The sequence below is a fragment of the Calliphora vicina genome, chromosome 4 (genome assembly GCF_958450345.1).
Source record: "Calliphora vicina chromosome 4, idCalVici1.1, whole genome shotgun sequence".
Lineage (NCBI taxonomy): Eukaryota > Metazoa > Arthropoda > Insecta > Diptera > Calliphoridae > Calliphora > Calliphora vicina.
In genome coordinates, this window is record NC_088783.1 from 112559455 (window position 1) to 112578201 (window position 18747).

Consider the following 18747-nt stretch of genomic DNA (forward strand, 5'->3'; position numbering starts at 1 on the left):
ATTACTTATAAAATGTAATTTATAGTTTGTATAAAGAAATTATGTAAATTTTATGTTAAGTGGGAGGAAATTGTGTTCTTTGGAAACTGTATAAAATTAATACATTTAAGAGAATTGTTTAAGAGTTAGTTTGCTTAAACAAATGAGCTGCAATTGAAGGTAAATTGGCACTGTTTAAAGAGCTCCAAATGAGGCTAAATATATAAATATTGAAGCTAATTTGGGACTGTATAAAGGTTGGATCTAATTAATGCTAATTTGGGACTGTATAAATACCTTTTATTGAAGCTTGTTTGGGCTATATAAATACTTACGATTGAATTTATAAAGACTTTGATTGTAGCTTATATGGGACTATAATTGGAGATAATTTGGGACTGTATAATACCTATAATGGATGCTAATTTGGGACTATGATTGAAGTTAGTTTGGAACTGTATAAAGACCTACGATTGAAGCTAATTTGGGGCTATGATTGAAGCTAATTTGGGACTGTATAAAGACTTACGATTGAAGCTAATTTGGGACTATAAGTGGAGATAATTTGGGACTATGATTGAAGCTAATTTGGGACTGTATAAACCCCTACGAAAGCTAATTTGGGACTATGATTGAAGCCAATTTATGACTGTATATATACCTACGATTGAAGCTAATTTGGGACAATGATTGAAGCTAATTTGTGACTGTATAAATACCTACGATTGAAGCTAATTTGGGACAATGATTGAAGCTAATTTGGGACTGTATAAAGACCAACGATTGAAGCTAATTTGGGACTATGATTGATGTTAATTTGGGACTGTATAAATACCTAAGATTGAAGCTAATTTGGGACAATGATTGAAGCTAATTTGGGACTGTATAGACCCCTACGATTGAAGCTAATTTGGGACTATGATTGAAGCTAATTTGGGACTGTGATTGATGTTAATTTGGGACTGTATAAATACCTAAGATTGAAGCTAATTTGGGACTATGATTGATGCTAATTTGGGACTGTATAAAGACCTACGATTGAAGCTCAATTAGGACTATGATTGAAGCTAATTTGGGACTGTATAAAGACCTATGATTGAAGCTGCTTTGGGATAATGATTGAAGCTAATTTGGGACTATGATTGAAGCTAATTTGGGACTGTATAAATACCTAAGATTGAAGCTAATTTGGGACTATGATTGAAGCCAATTTGGGACTGTATAAATACCTAAGATTGAAGCTAATTTGGGACAATGATTGAAGCTAATTTGGGACTGTATAAAGACCTACGATTGAAGCTAATTTGGGACTGTATAAAGAAGCTTATTTGGGACTATGACTGAAGTTAATTTGGGACTGTATGAAGACCTACGATTGAAGCTAATTTGGGACTATGATTGATGTTAATTTGGGACTGTATAAATACCTAAGATTGAAGCTAATTTGGGACTATGATTGAAGATAATTTGGGACTGTATAAAGACCTACGATTGAAGATAATTTGGGACTGTATAAAGAAGCTTATTTGGGACTATGACTGAAGTTAATTTGGGACTGTATAAAGACCTACGATTGAAGCTAATTTGGGATTATGATTGAAGCCAATTTGTGACTGTATAAATACCTACGATTGGAGCTAATTTGGGACTGTATAAATACCTAAGATTGAAGCTAATTGGGGACAATGATTGAAGCTAATTTGGGACTGTATAAATACCTACGATTGAAGCTAATTTGGGACAATGATTGAAGATAATTTGGGACTGTATAAATACCTAAGATTGAAGCTAATTTGGGACTATGATTGAAGCCAATTTGGGACTGCATAAATACCTAAGATTGAAGCTAATTTGGGACTGTATAAAGACCTACGATTGAAGCTAATTTGGTACTATGATTGAAGCTAATTTGGGACTATGATTGAATCTAATTTGGGACTATGATTGAAGCTAGTTTGGGGCTATGATTGAAGCTAATTTGGGACTGTATAAAGACCTACGATTAAAGCTAATTTGGGACTGTATAAATACCTAAGATTGAAGCTAATTTGGGACTATGATTGAAGCCAATTTGGGACTGTATAAATACGTAGGATTGAAGCTAATTTGGGACTGTATAAATACCTAAGATTGAAGCTAATTTGGGACTATGATTGAAGCTAATTTGGGACTGTATAAATACCAAGATTGAAGCTAATTTGGGACTATGATTGAAGCTAATTTGGGACTGTATAAATACCAAGATTGAAGCTAATTTGGGACTATGATTGAAGCCAATTTGGGACTGTATAAATACCAAGATTGAAGCTAATTTTGGACTGTATAAAGACCTACGATTGAAGCTAATTTGGGACTATGATTGAAGCTAATTTGGGACTATGATTGAATCTAATTTGGGGCTATGATTGAAGCTAATTTGGGACTGTATAAAGACCTACGATTGAAGTTAATTTGGGACTGTTTAAAGACCTACGATTGAAGCTAATTTGACCTAGGTTGAAGCTTATTTGAGACTATGATTGAATCTAATTGAAGAAACCTACGATTGAAACTAGTTTGGACTGTCTAAATACCATCGATTAAAGCTAGTCTGGTACTGTATAAATATCTACAATTTAAGCTTATTTGGGACTGTATAATAACCTATGATTGAAGCAGATTTGGGGCAGCTATTGAAATTAATTTTGCAACTGTATAAAGACCTACGATTGAAGATACTTTTGGAACTGTAGAATGTCCCCCTATTGTAGCTAATTTAGGAGTGTGTGAAGACGTACGAATAATTGAAGTTTAGTAGGACCTTTTTTTTATAAAAATTTCTTGGAAACATAATTATAGATATTTTTAATTAAAAAGCTTTTATTTTTGAAGCCAAAAATAGCATTTAATAAGACTACAAGACTGTTGTGATTATAATTAGTTCAGAATTTTGAATAATTGAAGTTTAGAAGGACCATTTTTATAAAAATTCCAGAAAAACTTAATTACTGTTAGTTTTGATTAAAAACCTAATAATATTGAAGCCAAAAATAGCATTTAATAAGACTACAAGAGTGTTTTGATTATAAATAGTTCAGAATTTTGAATAATTGATGGTTGGAAGGACCATTTTTATAAAAATTCCCGGGAAACTTAATTACTGTTAATTTTGATTAAAAGCCTTATAATATTGAAGCCAACTATTAAGATACTTATTAATATTAACAGATGTATAACTTTAAAGGTTAATAATTATGGTTTGGTTTTATGAACCGAAGGACCATTTTTAATTTTTTAATAAAACTTTGTAATAGTGTTTAAAATGTTATCATTATTAACTCTTAAAGCCCTTCTAGCCTTTAATATAATCAGGAATTTCTTTTAAGTAAAAAAATTTCAGAATTCCTAAATAAATCTAAGATACGAAGGACCATTTTTGTAAAAATTAAATTGTTTTATTTTAATAATAGATTAAATTTTGTATTAAAATTATTTTAATTGTAATGCTAATTATACAAAAAAAAGCGAAAAAATTATGCTCCACATTCAAAGACCGAAGGACCATTTTTCAAGTTGTATTAAAATTTTGCAGTAGATCTAAAATTTCCTTGGTTTTTATCTATAATAGTCTTTAATAAATTCCTGGCTTTTTGTCACATACGAAATATTTGAAATTTGAAACAAAATCTTAAGATTCGAAGGACCATTTTATATGTTGTATTAAAATTTTTAAGTAGAGATGAAATTTCGGTAGTTTTTATCTATAATAGTCTTTAATAAATTCCTGGTTTCTTTTCCCACATACGAAATGTTTGAAATTTGAAACAAAATCTCAGGTTCGAAGGACCATTTTTCATGTTGTATTAAAATTTTGAAGTAGAGCTGAAATTTCCGTAGTTTTTATTTATACTAGTCTTTAATAAATTCCTGGCTTTTTCCCACATACAAAATGTTTGAAATTTAAAAAAAAAATCTAAGATTCGAAGGACCATTTTTGTAAAAAAAAAATTTTTATTTAATTTTGTAGTTCTGCCAAATTATTCTTGTTTTATCTTGTTTTTTTTATAGTAAGTACAGTAATAAATCCACTTTTTACCTTCATTTCTCATGCAAAGAAAAACCTCAATGAATAAAACATGCTTGTTGTGATATTGAGCTCATTTAACAAAGTCAATTGCAGCAAAAAAAAAATTGCTAAAAATCATGCTAAAACTTTTAGAAATGAGAGTAATGTGTAGTGTGTGGTTTTTGCCATAAATTTATTATAAGAAATAAAATCTAATAGTAAATTGTATTTGTTATAAAAAAAACATAAACACATGTACTTATAATCAAATTCAATCAGATAAAAACACTTGAGTCTGTTTAACATGGAAAAAACTGACATAACACGTGCCATTAATTTGAAATGTTTTAGGATTAACAGACATTTAAGGGAAGGGGTGAAAAAAAACCAACACTGAGGGATATACTTACAGATTTTGTGGTAAAAAAAACTGATAATCTTAAAAAAAATAATTTAAATTGAAGAAAAACTTTTCTATATTTAAGAATAAACTATGAAACGAGATAAAATCCATTTTTTTAAATTTTTTTATTAAAAAATTAAACTTTTCTCAGTGTAAATTTGTTTCCCTATAGTTACTCTTTTTCCATAATTTTTTTTAATATTACATTCATGTTTATCATTTAAAACACACATTTTTTTCTAAAATCCCCAACTCTGTATTATTTTCTACACATATCCTGCCCTATGAATTTCTATTAGAGTGTTTGTGTGTGAGTTTAGCTCTAAAAAACAACAACTCTACTAAAATCCCCACACTTGATACTCTTTCCCTCTCACACTCTCTCTCCACAACAAACATGGCCCCACTTTACAGTTAGCTATGTTTTAGGATGAGTGTGTGTGTTTATTTAAACCTTTTTCTATTTGTCCCCACAAACTTACTCTTTCTCTCTCACTCTCTCGCTTAATAAAAAAACATGGCCCCCCTTTACAACAAGCTATGTTGTTGTGTTTACTGTTGGATGTGTGTTGTTGTTGTTATATTTGGAGATAAATTATACACTTAAAATAATTTATGGGTTGCAAATGTTTTCATTTTCCTAAGAGTTTTAAAGTAAAAAAAAAAAGAAAAACGAGTAAGTAAATGATTTCTGGGAATTTTCTAATGACAATGAAAATAGACTAAATATGTATGCAACATCATTAGTAGGGGAATTAAAGTTCTTTTTAATTTTATTAGAAATTTATTTATTCAATCACTTTTGGTTTCTAATGGTTTTGTTATGAAGCTGCTTTTGTGTTTTTCTTTCTGAGGAGAGGAGGTTGTAGATTGGTATTTTCTTAACTTAATTATTTGTTTAGTTTGGATTAAACATGCAATCAAATTAATGAAGATTCCTAGAAGTTGTAATAAACAAATGGCAAATAAAATAAATTGACAAATCTTCCGTTACAATAAATTAAATTTTCTTTTAGATGTTTGTTCTAAAAATATAGGTCATGTCATTGGGAAGTTCATTTCACATGTTTGTAATAAATGTCAATTAGAATTATTAATTGGATTTGCTTTTAGTTATTTTTAAATGTTTTGGGAAAAGAAACAAATGGGGAAAATTTTCCAAATGAAATTAACAAACAAAATTGTATAATTCAAGGAAAATTTGAAGATATTTTGTATTATTGCTTTTAAGTTTTGAAATGTTTTCTAAATTTTTTATTTAGAAAAATGTTTTTAATTAAAGTTTAACCATATTCATAAATAATTTTGAAATTTATAAAAGGTTTATAACATATAAATTCCATACAAAATCTATTTTATAAAATTTTGTAAATTTAAAAAAAATTATTTCCGATTTTTTAGAATTTGAAATTTTTTTAAAAATATTTTCTTTATCATACAAAATTTATTTTATAAAATTTTGGAAAATTTTCAAAAAATTATTTTCGAATTTATAGAATTTTAAAATTTTTCAAAAATATAAATTTGTTTCTAATATTTTCCATATCATTATTTTCCTTACAAAATTAGTTTTATAAAATTTTGGAAATTTTTCAAAAAATTATTTTCGATTTTTTTAGAATTTGAAATTTTTTTAAAAAATACTAATTTTTTTCTAATTTAATATCATTCTTTTTCATACAAATTTTTTTTATAAAATTTTGTAAATATTTCAAAAAATTATTTTCGATTTTTTAGAATTTCAAAATTTTTTTCTAATATTTTCAATTTCATTCTTTTTCATACAAAATTACTTTTATAACATTTAAGAATTTGAAAATTTTTTCATACAAAATAAGTTTTATAAAATTTTTTATGAAAATATTAGAAAAAAAAATATTTTCGATTTTTTAGAATTTGAAATATTTTAAAAAATAATTTTTTTTCTAATATTTTTAAAATCATTTTATTTTAATACAAAAATAGTTTTATAAAATTTTGGAAATTTTTCCAAAAATATTTTAGATTTTTTAGAATTTGAAATTTTTTTCTAAAAATTTTTTATGAAAGAGAATATTATTGAAAATATTAGAAAAAAAAAATATTTTCGATTTTTTAGAATTTGAACGTTTTTTAAAAAATATAAATTCTTTTCTAATATTTTAAATATCATTGTTTTATAAAATTTATATTTTAAAAAATATAAACTTTTTTCTAATATTTTCTTCTTTATACAAAATTAGTATAAACTTAGGGAAATTTTTAAAAAAATTATTTTCGATTTTTTAGAATTTGAACATTTTTTAAAAAATATTTTTTTTTATAATATTTTTAATATCATTTTATTTTAATACAAAATAAAATTAGTTTTATAAAATTTTGTAAATTTTTCCAAAAATATTTTAGATTTTTTAGAATTTCTAATATTTTAAATATCATTATTTTTCTTACAAAATTTTTAAAATTTAAAAAAAAAATCATTTTCGATTTTTCAAAAATATAAATTTTTTTTTAAAAATTTCAATATCATTCTTTTTCATCAAAACTAGTTTTTATAAAATTTTAGAAATTTTTTTTGAGTATTTTTCTCTTTTATATCCTTCACCTTCGTGAGAAGGGTATATAGTTTGTCATTCCGTTTGTAATTTTTACATTTTTCATTTCCGACCCTATAAAGTATATATATTCTGGATCCTTATAGATAGCGGAGTCGATTAAGCCATGTCCGTCTGTCTGTCTGTTGAAATCAATTTTCTGAATACCCCAGATATCTTCGGGATCAAAAATTTAAAATCAGCAAAATCGGTCCATAAATAACGGAGATATGAGCAAAAAACCGGGACAACCTCGATTTTTTACCTATATCTGGATTACTAAGACATTATATAGACAATATGGATATCTAATGACAGATATTTCAAAGACATTTGCAACGACGTATATAAGACCATAGTAAGTTGGACCTACAATGGGTCAAAATCGGGAAAAAAAAAAAAAAAATTTTAATTCGAATTTTTTTCTCATAAAAAAAATTGAAAAAACAAAAAAAAATGTTTAAAATTTAAAAAAAAAATTTAATAAATTTAAAATAACAATCGAAAACATTTTTTTTCCAAAAAATGAAAAAAACAACTGGAAAAAAAATTAAATTTTGTTTACCTAAAAATATTTAAAATTTTGAAGTATAATCTGGTGAAGGGTATATAAGATTCGGTACAGCCGAATATAGCACTCATACTTGTTTTATATATATGTTTTATTTTAACCCTTTTCCTTAAGTATCCTGCAATATTTACCTAATTTTTTGATTGCCAATCAATTCTAAACTTAAATATTTGCTCTTCTCCTTTTTTTTCACTAAAAGTCCCCTATACTTATTTTGCCAATTTTGGTAAATATGTTTTATTTGTTATAAATTTTTCTTAAATATATAATTTATATACATTCTTTACATTCTTTTTTGATTATACTAAGATTTACTAACAAATAAAGAAATTGTCTTTCATATCTTATTCCCCACGTTAAACGTACAAACCTCACATGCTAGCAAAGTAAACAAAACAAAACATAAACAATATTGAAATCCCTGTGACAGTTTTATTGTACACTTAAGCCATCAGTTAAATTGGAAAATAAATGCGATTATACTTAACAAATGTTACAATTTTAACCAGTCTTTTACTTTTAGCTTTCAAATATTTGTTTTCAAACATTGAACATGTTTATTTTATGTGTTTTGGATTTGTTAAGATTATTATAGAAAAATATATTTCATTTTGTAAATAGTTATAAAGGTCACTTTAGATTAGTTTTTGCTTAGAAGGACAGCTAAAAAGGGGTACATAATAAATTTGTCAAGGGTTTAATAATCTCGCTTATTTAAAAAGCAGAATTTCCAAGAAATTTCAATAGTTTTTAAACTATTTTTCTAAAATGTTACTAAATTTTGTTTTAAAGAATAAAAATTTTCCAAATTTGTTTAAAAATGTTTACATTATTTCACAATTTTAAATTAGTTTCTTTATTTTCTTTTATTCTTCTGTTCTTTTTATCATTTGTTTAGCATAAAAATAGCTTTTCCCTCTCTATCATTCAACAAACATTTGAAGTTAATCAAAAACGTGCCAAAGCATGATTTAGCTTGTTCTGCATTTCCCTTCTTTTTTTATTTATTTAAAACCAAATTATTATATGTATTAATGACTGAAAATACTCTCTATAGAAAAGTTCTTTATAGACATCACATCATACTTTCACTAATTTATGAGTCTGGCATGATTTACCACAAATAATAAAATGTAAAACAATAAAATATCAAGTTAATTTATGGCCTGGTTAGAGTATTGAAATGAAATATGTTAAGGGAAATAGCAGGCAAGTGAATAAAAGAATTAAAAGTTTAAATATAGATTGAGAAATTAAAAAAAAAACTGAAAAAATTGCCATGAAATTATCATTCACAATAGTTGATTTTGTTCATAACAGCTGTTTATTGTTTATAAAATTCCACACAAAAATTTCATAACATGGGGAATTTTTTCATGTAAACAATGTTGATGTACGAAAAATTGCAAAAGGGAACATATTTCATGTGAAATATTGATTCGCGATAGATTCGCGAAAATTTTTTTTTCCATATTTCAAACATTTAATGGAAATTTTTTATTGATTTTAACTAAATCTTTGTATTACTACCCTAAACTTGTGGTAAAATTATTAAATTTGCTTTTAAATATGTAATATTCTTAATTTCTAACATTTTGTTTTAAAATTCTAACCTAAAATGCTTTAAAATACAACAATAATGAATAAATATATTTCCTAATATGTTTATCACTGAATTCTAATAAATTCTTCTAATAGTTTTAAGTAAAAAACTATAATTTTGTTAAAATTTTGCATTTTACTCTTTTGATCCACTTAAATCAACTCTGTAAACAGAGTTGCACTTGGAGTGTGAAGCGGGCCACCTAAATTAATAAGCTTTTGTTTACGTTTAATGTAAAGCATCAATAAGTTTGTTTTCCTATAAGAATTATAGTTTTATTATAAAAATTTATTAATTTAAAGGAAATAAATTAAAACTGTTTAAAATTTGTAAAATTTACAATTTGGCAAAAGTATTTTATACTTTAAGGGGTTAACTAAGGATTTTTGCAGCTCTAGCAGTATTTAAATTTTAACTCTCTGGATTAAATTTTAATAAAGTCTGTAGCTCTAAGTGCTTCTGCTTCTCCTGACATCTCTGTTTGAGTTTGACATCTCGGCTGGAAATTTGAATTAAGCCTGGCTTCTGCTTTACCATTAGAAATTATATGTTTATTAGCATTTTATACATGGAACTATTGTCTGGACTAGAGTCTACACAAGAGAGGAAGAAAATGTTTAGTGCTTTGTTATTTGTGTGGGTTTGCCATGGAGTGGTGAGTTTCTATATGGCGTGGTGAGTTTAATCTCTAGATTGCTATTTAATTGTAGACAAAAACTTTGTTTTGTTTTATTTAATGCCGGGTTTTGTTTAGTAGTTAAGAACTTTTTGCTTAGTTATTTATTATTTAATTCAATATAAAAGTCTGTTAAATTCATTTATAAGCTTAAAACAATGTTTATTTACTCGAGTAACTCCTATTTTTTCTCAGCAAACAATTAAATGTTGGCAAAAAGTTTGTTTTAGCAAAAGTTTTTAATGGCATAACTGCATAAATCCCTTTCAATTATAGAAAATAATAGAAAGTTTTAAAAAAACAAATCAATTTTGTAATATAAAACAATTTTTTAAACAAAATAGAAAAAAAACAGTTAATTGCAGCTGTTAAATGGAAATAAAGGCACGTTTTTAAGATTACAAGGAGGGGAAAACAAGAAAGAACTCTTGACAATGATGTTGTGAAAAAAATGCTTTAATACTTTTAAAAGCAGCTTAAATATATTTCCACATTTTTTTTTATTTTTAAATCTTTTTTTTGTATAAAAAAACAGGAAGTTGAGATAAAATTTAAAACAAAATCATTGTCATAGACACCTTTATAATTTTGCCAGCCAAGTGGGAGTGTTTTTTTTTTTTATTTTCTATAAAGAGTGAAAGAAAAAGGTACTTAATTTTTGTTTTGTCTGCTTTTTTAAAGAAGCGCGCTTCTTGTTTAATTTACACTTGAATGCACATTTTTGTCATAATTTTAATGTTGTAGCAAAACGCCACCCTTTAGTAAAATGACAGCTTTAATAAAGAAACAAAATCATGTTGCATTTTACAAAACTGTCCAACTAGAAAATCAAGTTTAATATGGAGAAAAAAACAACAAAGCAAACATGCCAATAGGGAATTTAATAAAAGGTAAACAAAGGAAGTTAAAAAAGAATGATAACTACAAGTATTTCATAAAAATTAAGATTATTTAAATAAAACTTGATTAAAAGCTGATCATTGCCGTTATTTCACCATATTCACCTTTTTCACCTTGGTAAACAAACAGAGTTGCATTAGGCATGTGAAGTAAGCCTTCAAAATTAATAAACATTTGTTTATGTTTAAGTTAAAGCATTAATATGTTTATTTTCTAGATAAATTTACTAGGTTTTCTTTAACAAACTAAATTTATTATACAAATTTATTAATTTTAAGGAAAATAGTAGAAATTAAATTTTTTTTTTAAATTTTTACAAAATTTGTTATAAATGTTTTTAAAATGAATAAAAATATAATTTATTGTTATAATTAATTAAATTCCTTTAGCTATTCACAAACATTTTTTGTAAAAAATTTAATTTTATTAAAAAATTTTAATCTAAAATTCCTTAAAATTGTCATAATAATAATTAAATTTATTTCCTGCTATCTTTATTATTGAATTGTAGTAAATTCTTTTATTAATTTTAAGTAAATTGCTACAATTTTGTTAAAGTTTCCATTTTGCTAATGTTTATTGCTCTCTTTCCTTTTTCACCTTGGTAAACAAACAGAGTTGCATTTGGCATGTGAAGTGTGCCTTCAAAATTAACAAGCTTTTGTTTACATTTGGTTTAAAGCATTAATAAGTTTGTTTTCTAGATAAATTTAATACATTTTCTTTAATAAACTAGATTTATAGAAACATTTATTAATTTTAAGAAAAATAGTAAAAATTAAATGAATAGAAAAAAAATTAAAAACTTTTTATTTTAATTTTTACATAGTTTCTTTTAAATGTTTCTAAAATGAATAAAAATATAATTTATTCTTATAATTAACTAAATTCCTTTAATCATTCACACAAATTGTCAATAAAAAATTTAATTTTTTTAAAAAAATATATTTTAATAACAAATTTTGATCTAAAATCCCTTAAAATTGCAATAATAATAAACAAATTTATTAACTTCTATGTTTATTCTTGAATTTTAATAAATTCTTTTATTAATTTTAAGTAAAATGTTAGAATTTTGTAAAAGTTTTCATTTAACTGCTGTTTGTTGCTCTCTTTCCCTATTCACCTTGGTAAACAAACAGAGTTGCATTTGGGGTGTGAAGTAAGCCTTCAAAATTAACAAACATTTGTTTATGTTTGATTTAAAGCATTAAAAAGTTTGTTTACTTAATTAATTTAATATTTTTTCAGTAATAAACTAAATTTATTATAAAAATTTGTTAATTTCTTAAACTACAAGCATAAATATATTTTATTCTTAGATTTAGTATAAAATTTATTTAGATTTTTTCTACTTTTTCCTACTGACTGTTTTGTTTCCTTAATTTTAGTTGCTGAATTTATTTTCTCCCTGTTTTTATTTTCTTAAGTGTCAAATAAACACTTGGTTTAACATGACAGAATGCAGGCGTGTTTCTATTTTTTGTTGAACAACAATATGACATTGTTGCAAAATATACAGCAGCACAAACTACAAAGTAAATATAAATATACTTTGATAAACAAAAATATCTTGAATAAAAAGAACTTAAAATGGAAAATATGGTAAAATATAAAGGTCATCAAACTGTATAAGAAAGAAAATTAAAAATCTTTTAGCATTTTCTTAAAAAAAATAAAGGAAAATAAAGCAAGTTTTATAACTTAAACTTGCTTTTTTTTCCTTTATTTTTTTTAAGAAAATGCTAAAAGATTTTTATTTTATTTATTTAAATATTTTCAATATTTTTTCTATTTAAATTTTATATAAAATTGAAATAGAAAAAATATTGAAAACAAAACCCGGGATTAAATAAAACAAAAGAAAAACTCACCAAGCCTTATAGAAACTCACCACACCATAGCAAAGCCACACAAATAAAAAAGCATTAAACATTTCCTTTCTCTCTAGTGTAGACCTTAGTCCAGACAATAGATCCATATATAAAATGTTAACAAACTTATAATATCTAATGTTGAAGTAGAAGAAGCCCAAATTGAAGCTCTTAGGGCTACAGACTTTATTAAAATGTCCTAAAGAGAGGTCAAATTTAAATACTAAGAGACCAGCAAAAATCCTTAGTAGACCCTTTAGTGTGTAAGTACTAGGATGGCGTATCTTTTGAAGTTCGAATTTTCGAAATTGTCAAAAAAAAAAAAACGTCAAATCTATAAAATTTTGTTATAAATTTTATTTAAACCTTGTTATTAAGTAATTTCTATACTTATTTGGTGATTTAAAAGCTAAAATAAAAATTCGAAATTAAGTTCGAATTTTCGAAATTGCTAAAAAAACCTTCAAATCTATAAAATGTTGGTAGAAATTTTATTTAAACCTTGTTATTATTTAATTTCTAAACTTAGTTGGTGATTTAAAAGCTAAAATAATAATTCGAAATTAAGTTCGAATTTTCGAAATTGTCAAAAAACCTTCAAATCTATAAAATTTGGTAGAAATTTTATTTAAACTAGTTAAAAAGAAAATTCTATACTTATTTGGTGATTTAAAAGCTAAAATAAAAATTCGAAATTTAGTTCGAATTTTCGAAATTGTCAAAAAACCTTCAAATCTATAAAGTTTTGTTAGAAATTGTATTTAAACCTTGTTACTAGGTAATTTCTATAGTTATTTGGTTATTTAGAAGCTAAAATAAAAATTCGAAATTAAGTTCGAATTTTCGAAATTGTCTAAAAAACTTCAAATCTATAAAATTTTGTTGGAAATTTTATTTAAACTAGTTAAAAAGAAAATTCTATACTTATTTGGTCATTTAAGAGCTAAAATAATAATTCGAAATTAAGTTCGAATTTTCGAAATTGTCAAAAAACCATCAAATCTATAAAATTTTGTTAGAAATTGCATTTAAACCTTGTTATTAGGTAATTTCTATACTTATTTGGTGATTTAAAAACTAAAATATAAATTCGAAATTAAGTTCGAATTTTCGAAGTTTGCTAAATACTTTCTATTTTATAAAAAAATTAATATTAACCATAAAAATTATTAAATTTTATACAAATTTAGTAATTTTGAAGCTAAAATAAAAATTCGAAATTAAGTTCGAATTTTCGAAATTGTCAAAAAACCTTCAAATCTATAAAATGTTGCTAGAAATTTTATTTAAACTAGTTAATAAGAGAATTATATAGTTATTTGGTGATTTAAGAGCTAAAATAATAATTCGAAATTAAGTTCGAATTTTCGAAATTGTCAAAAAACCTTCAAATCTATAAAATTTTGTTAGAAATTGTATTTAAACCTTGTTATTAGGCAATTTCTATACTTATTTGGTGATTTAAAAGCTAAAATAAAAATTCGAAATTAAATTCGAATTTTCGAAATTGTCGAAAGAACTTCAAATCTATAAAAATTTGTTAGAAATTGTATTTAAACCTTGTTATTAGGTAATTTCTATACTTATTTGGTGATTTAAAAGCTAAAATAAAAATTCGAAATTATGTTCGAATTTTCGAAATTGTCAAAAAACTTTCAAATCTATAAAATTTTGTTGGAAATTTAATTTAAATCTTGTTATTAGGTAATTTCTATATTTATTTGGTTATTTAGAAGCTAAAATAGAAATTCGAAATTAAATTCGAATTTTCGAAATTGTCAAAAAACCTTCAAATCTATAAAATTTTGTTGGAAATTGTATTTAAACCTTGTTATTAGGCAATTTCTATACTTATTTGGTGATTTAAAAGCTAAAATAAAAATTCGAAATTAAGTTCGAATTTTCGAAGTTTGCTAAATACTTTCTATTTTGTAAAAAATTTAATTTTAACTATAAAAATGATTAAATTTTATACAAATTTAGTAATATTGAAGCAAAAATAGAAATTCGAAATTAAGTTCGAATTTTCGAAATTGTCAAAAAAACTTCAAATCTATAAAATTTATTTAAACCTTGTTATTAGGTAATTTTTATACTAATTTGGTGATTTAAGGCTAAAATAATAATTCGAAATTAAGTTCGAATTTTCGAAATTGCTAAAAACACCTTAAAATCTATAAAAATTTGTTAGAAATTGTATTTAAACCTTGCTATTAGGTAATTTCTATGCTTATTTGGTGATTTAAGAGCTAAAATAAAAATTCGAAATTAAGTTCGAATTAAAACTTAAATATTTTCAATATTTTTTCTATTTAAATTTTTGTATAAAATATTTTCTTGTTTTTAACATATAAAATTCTTAATATTTGTTGTTACAGTATGAATGTCAATATTGTTTTATATGCTTTTTTGATTTAGCTTTTTCTTATATTTTCTCAAAGATTATCCTTCTTTTTTCATATTATTATACTGACAGTTATTGAAATTGCTTTATATACGAAGTACTCTGGTGACAATAATAATATTTGTTTGGCATATTATTACAAATAACGTGTCAAATATAAGACAGCAAGTGAAGTTTTCTAGACATTATATTTTATAAACCTGAGAGTTAAAGGATTAGATAGAGAGAGGTGAATAAAGGAAAACTATTCAAAATTAAAAAAAATAAAAAGATTTGTTTTATAGAAAAATGTTAAATATTTTTAAAAAGAAAATCTTTTAAATTGGTGTTAAATTGATTTAAAAATGCTGGATTTCTTCCAATACAGTTTCTAATATTTGTCTTTTTTTTTACAATCTTTTTGTAATTCTTTCCTTAAACTTTTGTAACTCAAATCTAAAAAAGTGTTACTTCCTCCTCATTTTATTTCTCTCATTCATTTCACATCTTGCCTTTTTTACATTGTCTAAATTATTTCCCTTTTATTAACTTCTTTATTTTTTGCAAAACATTTGTTTTCAAGCATCTCAGTTCCACACAATTATAATAAGGCCTCATATTTAAATGACAACAGAACACACATACTCTAAATATTGTTCTTATATTCAAGCAGCAAATGTACTTGACTTTAGATTTGAAGAGGACTCCTCTTTTGAACAAGTATGTTGTCATTTTATTTATTTTTTGTGGTATGATACTTTCACATGCAAACATACACACTAGATATGGCAGCTCTATAATACAGAGATGTCTCTCTCTCTAGTGTTTGGGGCCATATTGTTTTAAAGAGAGGAGGGAGTTGGATGTGTTGTGTTTTTAAACTTTTTAATAAGTTGCGGTGAAATAATGAGACTTTTCAGCTGTGCACCTTTGTTGTTGCTGCTATTTGTTTATCTTAAGCTGTTGTTGTTGTTGTTTTTAATTAATCCTTAGGCCATAATGACAGTTATTATGAAGCTAAGAAAAAAACCACTTTGTTGGTAATTAAACGATGACAGGAAGTTAAATGTTGCTAGAGTTAAGCAGGTTTTCTTCGTCCTTATTAAAATGGTTTTAAAGGTAAAGGAAGTTGCTAAGTTAATTAAAAAGTTGTTTTAGTTTCAAGGACATTTGAGTATTAATTAAGTAGTAAATAGTTAAATCTCAGCAAGATAAAAGGAATTTTTAAAGAAATTATACTAATTAACATTTGATTTCAAAAGTAACAAGTATTTTCTTAATAAAATGAACTAATGGCCTTTAATAAATTAAAATTTTCAACTAAAATTACAAAAATGATGAAAATTTTATTAATTTTTAAAGAAATTAATGGAGTATAGCATTTGGCTTTAAAATTATCAAGTTTTTTATTAATAAAATTAACTAAATTAGTGTTAAATTAAGCATTTGAAGACTAAGTCCTTTAATAAATTGAAATTTTCAACAAAAATTAAAAAAAATCTGAAAATTTTATTAAAAAAAATTATTTAGACTTTGATGATTTTTTAAAATTCGGAGAATGAAAATATTTAAAAACTTCCTTCGCTAAATAATTTCTGCAAGTGTTGTTGATCTCAGGAATTTTTACAAAAAAAATTCTTTCCATTACAACAAAAGTTAGAAATATTCGAAATTTTGTAAAAAAAAATGTTGCTTTAAAAAAAAATTATTTAGATTTTGATGATTTTTTAAAAAATCGGAGAAAGGAAATATTGAAAAACTTTCTTCGCTAAATAATTGCTGCAGGTGTTTTTGATCTCAGGAATTTTTACAAAAAAAATTCTTTCCGTTACAACAAAAGTTAGAAATGTTGTAAAAAAATGTAGCTTTAAAAAAAAATTATTTAGACTTTGATGATTTTTTAAAATTCGGAGAATGAAAATATTTAAAAACTTTCTTCGTTAAATATTTGCTGCAGGTGTTTTTGATCTCAAGAATTTTTCCAAAAAAAATTCTTTCCATTACAACAAATGTTATAAATATTGTAAATTTTGTAAAAAAAAATGTTGCTTGAAAAAAATTATTTAGACTTGATGATTTTTTTAAAATTCGGAGAATGAAAATATTTAAAAAATTTCTTAGCGTAATAATTTCTGCAAGTGTTTTTGATCTCAAGAATTTTTACAAAAAAAATTCTTTCTATTAAAACAAAAGTTAGAAATATTGGAAATTTTGTAAAAAAAAATTTTGCTTTAAAAAAAAAATTATTTAGACTTTGATGATTTTTTAAAACTCGAAAATTGAAAATAATTAAAAAATTTCTTAGCGTAATAATTTCTGCAAGGGTTGTTGATCTTAGGAATTTTTACAAAAAAAATTCTTTCCCTTACAACAAAAGAAATATTGTAAAAAAAAATTAGCTTTAAAAAAAATTTTTTTAGATTTTGATGATTTTTTAAAATTCGGAGAATGAAAATAATTAAAATAAATCTTAGCGTAATAATTTCTGCAAGTGTTGTTGATCTCAGGAATTTTTACAAAAAAAAATTCTTTCCATTACAACAAAAGTTAGAAATATTGGAAAATTTGTAAAAAAAAATTTAGCTTTAAAAAAAAATTATTTAGACTTTGATGATTTTTTAAAATTCGGAGAATGAAAATAATTAAAAAATTTCTTAGCGTAATAATTTCTGCAAGTGTTGTTGATCTCAGGAATTTTTACAAAAAAAATTCTTTCCCTTACAACAAAAGTTAGAAATGTTGGAAATATTGTAAAAAAAAATTTAGCTTTAAAAAAAAATTATTTAGACTGATGATTTTTTAAAATTCGGAGAATGAAAATAATTAAAAAATTTCTTAGCGTAATAATTTCTGCAAGGGTTGTTGATCTCAGGAATTTTTACAAAAAAAATTCTTTCTATTAAAACAAAAGTTAGAAATATTGGAAATTTTGTAAAAAAAATTTTGCTTTAAAAAAAAAAATAGTTAGACTTTCATGATTTTTTAAAATTCGGAGAATGGAAATAATTAAATAATTTCTTAGCGCAATAATTTCTGCAAGTGTTGTTGATCTCAGGAATTTTTACAAAAAAATTCTTTCCATTACAACAAAAGTTATAAATATTGGAAATTTTGTAAAAAAAAATTTAGCTTTAAAAAAAAAATTATTTAGACTTTGATGATTTTTTAAAATTCGGAGAATGAAAATAATTAAAAAAATTCTTAGCGCAATAATTTCTGCAAGTGTTGCTGATCTCAGGAATTTTTACAAAAAAAAATCTTTCCATTAGAACAAAAGTTAGAAATATTGGAAATTTTGTACAAAACTTTAAATTTTTTGAAGCAGACAAGTCTAAATCCTTTTGATATTTAAGCATTCACAAATTTTCTTTTGAAACATAATTTTAAAGCAAGAGTTTTCATAACAAAGTTTCAAGAAAAATAGCAAAATTTGAGAATTTTTTTGTTTGAACTTTTTTTGACTTTGATGAATTTTTAAAATTCGGAGAATGAAAATATTTAAAAACTTTCTTCGCTTAATAATTGCTGCAGGTGTTTTTGATCTGAGGAATTTTTACAAAAAAAAATCTTTCCATTAGATAAAATTTTTTTGGACAAAAAAACAAAAGTTAGACAAAATATTGTAAAAATTAAACTTTTTTGAAAGATACTAAATGAAGCAGACATGGCAAAACATGTGCCATGTCTGCTTTAGACATGTGTCTAAATAATTTTTAAAGTGTTTTCTTTACGAATTTAAC

At 24.0% G+C, this 18747-nt stretch overlaps 1 protein-coding gene across 10 annotated transcripts in view; it reads right to left on the reverse strand.

Annotated features, from left to right (window-relative positions):
* LOC135956281 (uncharacterized protein CG43867) overlaps positions 1-18747 on the reverse strand; it is a 354041-nt gene that overhangs the window by 33721 nt on the left and 301573 nt on the right. The gene's annotated exons all lie outside the window — the stretch shown is intronic.